This window comes from Centruroides vittatus, unplaced genomic scaffold, assembly GCF_030686945.1.
Source record: "Centruroides vittatus isolate TY-2023 unplaced genomic scaffold, ASM3068694v2 contig_19, whole genome shotgun sequence".
Lineage (NCBI taxonomy): Eukaryota > Metazoa > Arthropoda > Arachnida > Scorpiones > Buthidae > Centruroides > Centruroides vittatus.
The window spans coordinates 6,051,671-6,064,259 of NW_027121169.1; the positions used below are offsets into that span (position 1 = coordinate 6,051,671).

Here is a 12,589-nt window from a genome sequence, read left to right on the forward strand (position 1 = left end):
CGAACTGAACACTTGCTTAAGATACGATCAAGGTTATTTAAAATTACAGTCAAACCTCGTTGTAACTCCCTTCTAAATAGCCCCGTACTCGTTACTGAAAAGGGGTCTTTCTCAGAAAAGAAAACCTTGCAATGCCCGAGTTAATAAATATACACGTTTTTAATAGTTATCACCAAACCATGTGACTTTCAAGCATCCAAACTCAGATTTCCCATTATTTATAGATGGTTTTGACTCAAATGAAGCAGCAAGCAGGGATAACAAATGGAAAATGCATCTTTAAATGCTCTACGTAGGATAAACGAGGATCTAAATCAGACTTGAATCCTGATCCCTGCAGTATAAGGATGACATGTTTGAGGAATCGTGTCTGACAAAGGAGTTTGCAGTACTAAATTAAGGTAAATTTTAGTTCTAACAATTCAGAAAAATTTTCATTCGAACACTATTAAAATAGAGAATAGCGTAGTTCAATAAAATTCATATAAACTGTTTAATAAATGCATTTAACTTAATTTATAAAATTATACTTATGATGTAAGAAGTTAACAGGAAATTCTATTTCTAGATTAAAACTCAATACAAGTATCTAAATAAAAATGATAAAATAACACGTTTCCTTTCCTCCGGCTATCATTAACTATAAGAAAGGAGATTCTTTAATATGAAAGGAGGAAAGACGTGGGTCTTTCCTCCTTTCATTTCGCAGAATGTCACATTGATAACGCATTCAGTACTCAATCATGTTCCATTGTATGACACCGACAGTTTTTTTCCTCGCAGCCGTCGGAGTAGCTTTTATAATTTTCATATTTGTCTACTCATTCTACGTCTTGGTCCTTGGTGCGAAGCTCTTCGTCTTCTCCAGATTCCTGTCGACCGATATCAAGAAGTACGGAAATTGGGCAGTCGTCACCGGTTCCACCGACGGAATAGGAAAGTCTTACGCTAAAGAATTGGCCAAAAGAGGCTTAAATATTATTCTGGTCAGTAGAAATGCGGAAAAACTAAGAAAAACCGCCGAAGATCTGCGAAGGAGTTATCCGATCAACGTGGAAGTTATACAAGCCGATTTTACATCAGGATGGGAATTATACGAAAACCTGAAGGACGAGTTAAAAGAGAAAGACGTAGGAATACTCGTAAACAACGTCGGAATCGCCGGCCCTTCGCCTTCTTATTTCTTATCGCTTAGTGAAGAAAATTTGCTCGATATCATCCACGTTAACATCGATTCCGTTTTAATAATGAATTGCGTCGTGTTACCAGAAATGTTGAAGAGAAAACGCGGAGCCATCGTCACTATTTCTAGTTTGGTGTCCATGTTTAATTTGCCTCTGTTTAGTTGTTACGGCGCGACTAAGGCCGCCTGCGAAGCAATAAGCTGCAGCCTTACCCACGAAAAATTGCCGGGTGTGGTTTTTCAAACACTCATTCCTAGTTTCGTGAATACAAAGATTTTGGATTACAGCAACAAAATATGGAATCGACTATCGTTCTTCGCTCCCGATGCGGATTCGTACGCTAAGAGCGCGATCGGAACTTTAGCTTTATCAAATTACACAACTGGTTACTTGGGGCATTCTCTTCAAATTCCGGGAAAATTTTTGCCAGAAATTATACAGAAATATTTGAAGAAATGGTTAGCGTTTAATATGTTTGGAAAGGAATCTGTTCTTCAGTAATTAAAGTAGTTGTTGTTATTTTTATACAAGAATGTCCTTATTAAAGTTTCGAGATATCAATGCTTCTCGTTAATACGAAATACTTTTGTATTAAGGTTTTTTTTTTCTCTGTAAGACATGTATTTTAAGTCGGTTCTGTACGCAAAATATGTAATTTTAAAGTGAAATTAATTAAATTATGAAGTAGATACGAAGGCTTGGATGTGTAAAATGTTTTTACATTACAATAAAGGTAAACGGTAGAAAATTCTGTTGATTGTCTGTCAGTAAAGTATTACCATTGATAGAAGATATATACAAGGTTTAATAGGATAATAAATTATATTAACAATCCAGATAATTATACAAATATTATAATTACAATTCCTCCTATTTACACTGACAATAATATTAATACAATATCGCGTATGAGTAAAAGTAGATGAATTTAAAGGAATGCCACAGAGCTAGTGTTTACTTGAATGATATGCTAGATTAAATTCAGGAGGAAAGAATTGTAAATAAGAATAATTATCAATGTTTAAATATCAATTTCTTTAAAAATGCTTTTTTTTTCTTAAAAATTAATTGATTTAACTACACAGTTAGTTTAACCGTTGTTATTTTGTCTGTACCGCATTTTATCAGAGACAAAGACTATTGGGTTTATCCTCATCATTCTTTATTCCACTATGCATTTCGGGTGCAATCTTTTTCGTCTATTTTGCGCCCCTCATCTGGTGTTACATTTCTACAAAGTAAGAACACTTTAACTATACTGTGAAGTTAAATCAATTAATTTTTAAGAAAAGAAAAGTTTTTTTTTAAAGAAATTGATATTTAAACAATATAAAGAAACCGCACCATTAATATCTAATACTTATAGAAGATAATTATCAATATTTAACTAAATTACATACACTGATTTTTATATATAATGACGCCTAAAAGATCATTAAAATGTCAGCGAACTGCATCCTCAAAGTTTCAGTCTTCTATCTTAAAACTCAAACACGTAGCCACGATCTGATCTGTCTTAGTTGCGGCTAGAAGTACGATGATGTGTATTTACTAAGCCTAAATTTTGGCTTTTTTTTTTAAATAAATTAAATCACAGAAAACGTTAATTGATATTGACTTTATTGCTGTATTTGATGGATATACTTTTCGGGTTCTGATGACCCCTCTTTAATCCTTTTTTTTATTTTCCTTGGCGGTGGATCCACCCCTCACCATCCTCCCAACCCCGAAACCCGATAAACATAGCCAAATGTAAAATTTAATCTTGTGCGAGTGTAAATGCATTATAGTGACGTATATATAGGATTACTGCACCCCGTGTATACGTCACTATATATAAAAACCAATGTATGTAATCAGTAACTAGTAACCAGTGTAACCAGTACCGTTCATCTTTACCTTTAGGATTTAAAATATCGTTTAATGATTTTTATAGTTTCAAACATAATATTTATTATTGTAAAAACATTTTACACATCCAAGCCTTCGTATCTACTTCATAATTTAATTAATTTCACTTTAAAATTACATATTTTGCGTACAGAACCGACTTAAAATACATGTCTTACAGAGAAAAAAAAAACCTTAATACAAAAGTATTTCGTATTAACGAGAAGCATTGATATCTCGAAACTTTAATAAGGACATTCTTGTATAAAAATAACAACAACTACTTTAATTACTGAAGAACAGATTCCTTTCCAAACATATTAAACGCTAACCATTTCTTCAAATATTTCTGTATAATTTCTGGCAAAAATTTTCCCGGAATTTGAAGAGAATGCCCCAAGTAACCAGTTGTGTAATTTGATAAAGCTAAAGTTCCGATCGCGCTCTTAGCGTACGAATCCGCATCGGGAGCGAAGAACGATAGTCGATTCCATATTTTGTTGCTGTAATCCAAAATCTTTGTATTCACGAAACTAGGAATGAGTGTTTGAAAAACCACACCCGGCAATTTTTCGTGGGTAAGGCTGCAGCTTATTGCTTCGCAGGCGGCCTTAGTCGCGCCGTAACAACTAAACAGAGGCAAATTAAACATGGACACCAAACTAGAAATAGTGACGATGGCTCCGCGTTTTCTCTTCAACATTTCTGGTAACACGACGCAATTCATTATTAAAACGGAATCGATGTTAACGTGGATGATATCGAGCAAATTTTCTTCACTAAGCGATAAGAAATAAGAAGGCGAAGGGCCGGCGATTCCGACGTTGTTTACGAGTATTCCTACGTCTTTCTCTTTTAACTCGTCCTTCAGGTTTTCGTATAATTCCCATCCTGATGTAAAATCGGCTTGTATAACTTCCACGTTGATCGGATAACTCCTTCGCAGATCTTCGGCGGTTTTTCTTAGTTTTTCCGCATTTCTACTGACCAGAATAATATTTAAGCCTCTTTTGGCCAATTCTTTAGCGTAAGACTTTCCTATTCCGTCGGTGGAACCGGTGACGACTGCCCAATTTCCGTACTTCTTGATATCGGTCGACAGGAATCTGGAGAAGACGAAGAGCTTCGCACCAAGGACCAAGACGTAGAATGAGTAGACAAATATGAAAATTATAAAAGCTACTCCGACGGCTGCGAGGAAAAAAACTGTCGGTGTCATACAATGGAACATGATTGAGTACTGAATGCGTTATCAATGTGACATTCTGCGAAATGAAAAGAGGAAAGAACATGATTGAGTACTGAATGCGTTATCAATGCCGGTGAGAGTGTATAAAAAAAATGTATGCGACTAATGTTCTATTGTTTCTAAATTATTTATTCTTCTTAAAAATTTTTTATTTTTTATTTTTACTGAATCTTTTTACAATAGAAGTCTAGTTGTATGTCTTGAAACTACACCATAAAATAAATTACTGTTTCGCAATACAAATATCCAATTCTAATTTACAGTAGTCAAAAATTTTGAAATTTAAATAAGTTAGTTTTTTTCCTCTTCTCACACATTTTTCAGTTTTTTACTATTATTTTTTCCTTCATTTGACCGGATTAGATTAATTCGTAAAAAACCTGTGGAACTTTGTATTGATAATTAATATTCATGTAGAAATAAAAGCAAACATGATATTTAAAAATCAGTAGGTAAAAATTTTTACCCCGAAACGCGTTTTTATAGGAAAACTATTACAGAAATATATAATAATTTGAAATAAATGATTTGAGTTACAAATTATAGCTTGAGAAAGATTAAATTTGTGTTTTTTTCCCCTATCTAATACAAGCCGCAATGAGAGACAGTGTTTACATCTCGTTAACCTTGAGAACAGTTGCTGGTCGACTTTCGCGGGACATTTATATGAACATCTCAGAAGTTGGGGTTCTAGTAGGGTTTATACTAGTTACTGCAAATATTCAAATACATCACGTTATTTTCGGTTATTTATACTAGTTTTATAGGAGGGGACCGGAAAAACGGTCCAAACAAAAACTTCTATTCTGTATACAATTACGAAATTTTCTGTGGTCATAGATAACGTTCAACAAAAGGTAAGTAAATTTTATCCGATTCAAATCCGTGCAGGGCCGGATTATCGAATAGGCAAAATAGACAAATGTCTAGGGCCCGGCTTCAGTGCAGAAGATTTCTGTTTCAAAACGAGTTAAAAATTATTTAAGAAATTCGATAGGACAGAAAAGGCTGTACAGTCAAACCTATTTTTATGCGGTGGATAGGGACCGCATAAAAAAAATCGCACGAAACTTCACGAGTGGCTATAAAAAATAGTTTTCGCAACACAATTAAAAATATATTTTTTTATGCGGTCAATAGGGACCGCATAAAAAAGTCTCACAGAAAATAACTCAAAACCGAACGAAATAGAATTTATTGACAACAGATGTCAGCACTTGACTGCATCGTCTCATCGATCGTCTGTTTTACGTATTTTTGTCCAGGTGGTGTTTTGTTGACTTAAAAAATAAATTATTTCATTTTTCGCGTATTCATGCAATAATATTACTATAATAAGTTTATTTAGCTATAATAAGTCAACGTGAGACATGACAAATCGCACGAGACTAGTCGCCGACTATACCGCACAAATAAAAAATCGCACAAAAAAGACCGCATAAAAACAGGTTTGACTGTATTTGACAATGGTTAGTAAGCTGCGGTCGACCAGCCATTGCCTAAAAAAAAAAAAAAAAAAAAAGGTCAACAGCCACCCGTGCGTCAGAAGTAATGTACGCCACGAGATCTCTCGCACCATCTAGAAATCTTCCTAGGGTCGTCTCTCGTGGTAGTACTGATGTATGGTTATGATTTATTTTCTAAATCTAAACTTATACGTCGCGACATCGCATATTCGATATAGCGTTCGAGTTGCTCGAGTGCGGAGATATTACAATTCAATAGTGTTTTATAAAAGAGTTAAAAAGGATGACACCACGGTGTGACTTGGGGTGACACCACGATATCCGCACCGGGTGTCACCCATGCTACCTACGCTAATGTCACATTATATAAGATTTGTTTAGAAGCAACTTATTTAAATGGGGCCCCAATTTAAATTTTGTCTAGGGCCCGCTAGAGGCTTAATCCGGCGCTGAATCCGTGCACAAAATGTTAATTAATTAAAATCAAAGATGGTCTCTTTTAGTTGCGAATATAAATCAATAACGTAGAAATGTTATATTATGAAATGGGGACGGGTTTTTCTTAATTAGTAGTTTCTTGAAAATTTCATTAACAATATATAAATGTTTTGCTGTATATGTAGATATTATTACGATTTTATTCTCTGTAATCCAAAAATTATTGGTAGACCAATCTCACAGCAATATCATTGGCAATTGATTTTATTTAGAATTGCATCATATGCATTTCGGATTGGTCTAATGCAGGAATAAGCAACACGCGGCCCGCGGCCGCTTGCGGCCCGTTAAACATGTTTATGCGGCCCGCCAAGCATTTCTAAAATTGAGTTTATTTTATCGACTTTCTCCCATCAGTATATTGTTATAAAATTAATTATAATAAAATGGTAGTACATACTAAACCGAAACAATTTTTTGTGACGAGTTACTCACTTGTCGGCGACTTGTTCAAACATGCAATTCGAACGCGCCGCGTCTGTGCTTGTTTGTGTTTGCTTCTGTCACACAATTAGTCAGACTGGTAAGCTGTTAACTAGCAATTTTAGCAATTCTTGTGTTTCTTGAAAGGCGTGAGTGCAATATTATTGTCAAAAAGGTAATATTAGAGTTTTTTTTTATTCAAAATTAAGTTTTCATACAAATTTTTTTACTTTCAAATTTTTAATCCATAATAGCATGTCGGAAAAGCAAACAAAAAAACGGAAGGTTGCGGATGAGCACAGGCATTTCCAAGAAAAGTGGAAATTTGATTATTTTTTCACTTTCGTCAAAGATAAAGCTGTATGCTTAATATGCTCAGAGACTGTGTCGACATTAAAAGAATATAACATAAAAAGGCATTACGATACAAAACATAAACAACAATATAAAAACTTAACAGGACAACTCCGGATAAATAAGTTTAATCAAATGGAGAAAAACTTGGGAAACCAACAGGCTATTTTATCAAATACGGCAGTGAAGGCTGGTTTTGTTGTCAGTCAAATACTGACAAAAAAAAAAAAAAAAAAAAAAAAAAAAAAAAATGAAACCCTTTGCGGATGGAGAGATGATAAAAGAATGTCTGACGGCTGTTGCAGAAATAGCATTTCCTGATAAAATAAATATTATTTCAAACATTAGTTTATCAAGATTCACCATTGCAAGGAGAATTGAAGACTTGTCCGAGAACATAGCAACAACGCTTCGTGAACGCATTGCAAAATTCGAATACTGTTCTTTGGCACTTGATGAGAGTTGCGATATTAGCGATACAGCACAACTGGATATATTTTTACGTGGTATTGACAGCAAATTTAATATTACCGAAGAATTGTGTTCACTGATTCCAATGCAAGGGACTACAACCGACAAAGACCTGTACGATGAACTAAACTCTGTGTTGGAAAATTTTTCAATTTCATTAGAAAAGATTATTGGTATATCGACAGATGGAGCACGAGCAATGTCAAGCATGGAGGTAGGAGTATCGGGAAGGCTATTTCAAGACATTAAGAAGGTCATAAGAAGGGAAATATTCGTTAATCACTGCATAATTCACCAGGAAAATTTGTGTGCGAAAAGATTGAGTTTGCCGAATGTCACAGTACCAATAATTAAACTAATCAATTTTATAAAGTCGCGCGCGTTAAATCACCGTGAATTTAAAGAATTCCTGAAAGATTTAGAAACTGAATATGGCGACGTGGTTTTTAATACCGAAGTACGTTGGCTTAGTAGAGGTGCAATGCTAAAAAGAGTATACAACTTAAAAAGCGAAATACAATTGTTCTTGGATATGAAGGGATATGCCTTTCCTCATTTCGGTAATAAAGAATGGATGTGCGATTTTGGGTTTCTTATCGACATGACTCAGCATCTCAATGATCTTAATGTGGAACTTCAAGGCAAAGGACAGTTTATTCACAATTTGTATGATAAAATTCAGGGCTTTGAGCGCAAATTAAAATTGTGGAAACAGCATCTTTTGCAGAATAATGTGTCTCACTTTCCACATTTAGAAAAAGAAAACGTTACTACTTCTCAAAAATACGCACAATATATAGACATTTTAATCAACGAATTTCAATTACGATTCCAAATGTTCAAAGCTGAGAAGACAGCGGTTTCCATGAAAATGTTTTCCTCGCCATTTAATATCGATGTGGATACAGTTCCCGAAGACTTTCAAATGGAAGTGATTGACATGCAGAATAATATCGATTTAAAAAATGTATTTTTCTCAGTAAATATCGAAAATTTTTATAAATCTTATGTGAGCCCTGAGAAATTTCCGCTTTTGACGAAAAATGCAAAGCAAATGATGTCTCTGTTCGGAAGTACGTATGTTTGCGAACAATTATTTTCAACCATGAAATTAATCAAAAATGACCACCGATCAAGACTGAGTGATGCACGATTAGAAAGCTCGTACGTGTAGCTACCTCGTCAATTCAATTCCGGCCGATATTGATCAGCTGGTATCGAAAAAACAGTGCCAAATTTCTCATTAAAAATTTCAAGTAAATTCGTTTTTCTGTTCTTTTCTTGTTTGTTTTTATTTTGCATTCAAATTTGTATATGAAATCTTTACTTTTTTTAAATTTTATATCTTTTTATTCTAATGTTTATTATAAATAAAGTTTTCTAAATTATTAATAAGTGTTACTTTATGTGCGGCCCGCCAAAAAATTTTAAAATTTGAATTGGCCCGTTGATTAAAAAGGTTGCTCACCCCTGGTCTAATGTATTCCAACCCCTCTTCAGTGCTAAACCAAAAAAGTTTTTTTAGAACACGACATCAATGTATAACATCAAGTTTAAAAAAGGAAAGAACTTACAATATACGTTGGTGAAAACTACAACAATATTTATATAGGTGGGAGGGCAAACCTTCCTCGCATTGACTGGTATCCTAAAATTACAGTTTTTTTGGGTTAATGTGAGCTTAGGTATACAAAATGGCGGCACTTCCGGTAATCCGGTAATTACCATAGTTAACAACCCTAAAAAATTTGATTTTATAACTTATAAAAAATCATCTAACGTGAACAAAACTATTAATTACCATTCATATATCCCTGATTACATTAAAAAGAATTCTTACCTTATTGAATTAAAAAAACACATATACAAGAATATCTGATAATTATAATATAAATATTAAACTCAAAAAATTGGAAACAAAATTCATAATGAACGATTATCCGAAATTCATTCTCAAAAAATGGAAAACATTATTTAAAGAATAGGTACAATACTAAGTTTAAAGCTGACAAAACATATAAAAGGTTTCTATATATTAAAAATATCTTTGAGCATTGTAAGAAAAGTATTAATAATCATATTTGTTTGGCCCCATCTTTGACCAATAAAATTTCACAAAATATTTGTAGATATATTAATAAAAGTAGTAATAATAAGTTAGATCCTTTAAAAAAAGCTGGTGTTGTATATAAACTTGAATGTAATTGTCATAATCCGTGTGTATATATTGGTGAAACCGGGCGAGTGTTAGAAGTAAGAGTCAAAGAACATGAAGCTGCCATTCGACTCAAGTACAGTAATTCCCCGTGGTTTAACCACACTAACAATAATAATTGTAACATTAATCGAAATAATATTAAAATTTTTCATGTTGAAAAAGACATTTATAAAAGAAAATTCAAAGAACATATAGAAATAAGAAATCAAAAAAATAATAATTTAATTAATAATTCGAAAGGGGTGGAAATTGATTACCGCTGGTACAATCTAATAGATGGCGCTAAAATAAATTAATAAGTAATAAGAAGTCATCACGTGATTACTATTGTAAAAGAATTCAATGAAGTATACATGAACTAATAGTGTTGTTAATTTGTTAAGTAATTTATGCTTTGGAAATGCACCTATACATTTGTTGGTCAGCTTATTTAATTATTAGATGTTTTAGAGTGTTTATTATACATCTGTGGTGAAAACAATTTTAATCTGTGAGTATAAGTGTTGTTTGCAATTTTTATTTAAATTAGCCATATATCAATAAGATGTATACAACAAAAAAATTGTAATTTTAGGATACCAGTCAATGCGAGAAAGGTTTGCCTTCCCACCTATATAAATATTGTTGTAATTTTCACCAACGTATATTGTAAGTTCTTTCCTTTTTTAAACTTGATGTTATACATTGATGTCGTGTTCTAAAAAAACTTTTTTTGGTTTAGCACTGAAGAGAGATTGGAATACATTAGACCAACCCGAAATGCATATGATGTAATTCTAAATAAAATCAATTTGCCAATGATATTGCTGTGAGATTGGTCTACCAATAATTTTTGGATTACAGAGACTAAAATCGTAATAATATTCATTAACAAATTTCAAATATTAAATATCAAATGAATACTTGCTACTTTACATTTCGACTGATTAATACGGTAAATGAGCTACTCGGGATCATCTGAGCCCATCTATGGTCAGGGGGCTAAAACCACCGAACACTGGCCATGGATTCGAGTTTAGCCAACGGGCTGGAGTTTTCCGGGTTTACTTCACGTTAATAACACCTAAAAAGAGACTAGTTTCCCATAAAAGGTCTCCCCGGAGGCATCGCCCACGTATTACGTTGCAGTATACGAAGAAACCAAACCAAATCGGGAACATCGGTAATTCTTTACGTGATAATGAATGTTAAAAAATAATTATTATAATAAGCGACCTTTGTATGTTTGGTAAAGATCAGATGATGTTTAGTTAAGTGTCGTTTTAGTGTTTTATTCCAACAAAAGTTCTAGTGTACATGTAAGGTATGTTTTACCCATCAAGAATTATGTAAAATTACAATTTATATGCTATAATTATTGCGATAAGTTATGTTATCGAATGTCTTTGTTACTTTATTGTTTTATCGTTTAAAATTAATTGAGAAAAATTGTATTCGTTTTCAAAATTTAATCGGTCGATTTTCATGAAACTTTGCTATTCGATATTTTTCATTTTATCATCAATATTTACATATTAATCCGTATATATTCGATTGGTTTATTTGGTTATGACAACGCGACTCTTGGGCGATCTGCCGAGAGGGGTGCCTCCCGGGAGGACTTTCATAGAAAACCGACTATTTAGGTGTTACTAACATGAAGAATACCCTGAAAACTCTACGTGGCAGGCCCATTAGCCAGGCCACTTCAAGTTTTAATAGGTTTTAACTACGAATGTTCGGTGATTTTATCCACTCGGCCACTGTTGGAAACCATTATAATTCGGTATTAATAATAAGGACAATTTTTATCCAATTTTTTTAAAAATATATATGTTACAGTAAAAACCCGTTTTGTCTAGTTAAAACTAGAATTTACTGCTGTACATGTTTTGATTTTAGATAGAACTAGTTTAAACTTTTAACATTATTTAAAACTAATTTTAGCCACATAAATATGTTTGGGGGAAATAAATAAAGCGATGATTGGGATGAAAACATTGGTATTATTTAATACGATATTTACTGAAAATATTGGTCACGCATCTGTGTTATTAACATTAATTAACCCTTTGTCCCTGAAGGCACCGATCGATCGGTACCCTGGCTTTTTAAGCAAAACTTCGCGGGTACCGATTCATCGTTACTTTGGTAAATATCGATTTTTGTGAAATTTATTAACAACAGATATAATCTCGTTCGATATGAAGTGAATAAAGTATAAAAATTCATTATATTAGTTGATAGCAGTATAAAATTTTGATTTCAAACAAATGTTTGACATAATACAGTATGCGATAATTTCACAACAAATAAACATACATGCATAAGTGTTATATCGAATTGTACAAAACAATATTCTACGTCTTTCTGGCTCAGTGCTGGCAAACAACTATGTAACTAGACAATGTTAATTTTCACAAAATGTTACAAATTATCAAGTTTGTGTGTCAGTTCTGATATATATTATTTTTTTTCTTATAAATTTTTCTAATAAAATGCATTGAAAAATATCGTATTTAAAACTAAAGATATTAATGAATGTGAGTGAGTTTTTTCATATAGATATAATGATGATTTGATTTTTGGTAAACTTTTAAAATAATATCGCCTGACTGACCTATATTGCCTTTAGGAGGGATCGCAAAATAAACGTAAACAAGATGTCGAGGAAAAAGGGTTAAAACGCGTTTTAACTAAAAACGGGTTTTTACTGTAACATATATATTTATGTTTAAAATTTAATAAAGTGATTTAAACAAATGTACAATTCCTGACATTAACTTTATCTATTTATAAATATACAAATTAATACACTATTTATTAATAAAAGAGCAATGTTTATTCTGTAATTTCC

The 12,589-nt window shown here is 32.7% G+C and overlaps 2 pseudogenes; one reads left to right on the forward strand and one right to left on the reverse strand.

Moving 5' to 3' along the window:
- Nucleotides 1-655: 655 nt before the first annotated feature.
- LOC136970200 (inactive hydroxysteroid dehydrogenase-like protein 1 pseudogene) lies at nucleotides 656-1,882 on the forward strand (annotated as a pseudogene).
- A 1,284-nt stretch (nucleotides 1,883-3,166) lies between these two features.
- On the reverse strand, nucleotides 3,167-4,326 carry LOC136970285 (inactive hydroxysteroid dehydrogenase-like protein 1 pseudogene; annotated as a pseudogene).
- Between the last annotated feature and the right edge of the window lie 8,263 nt (nucleotides 4,327-12,589).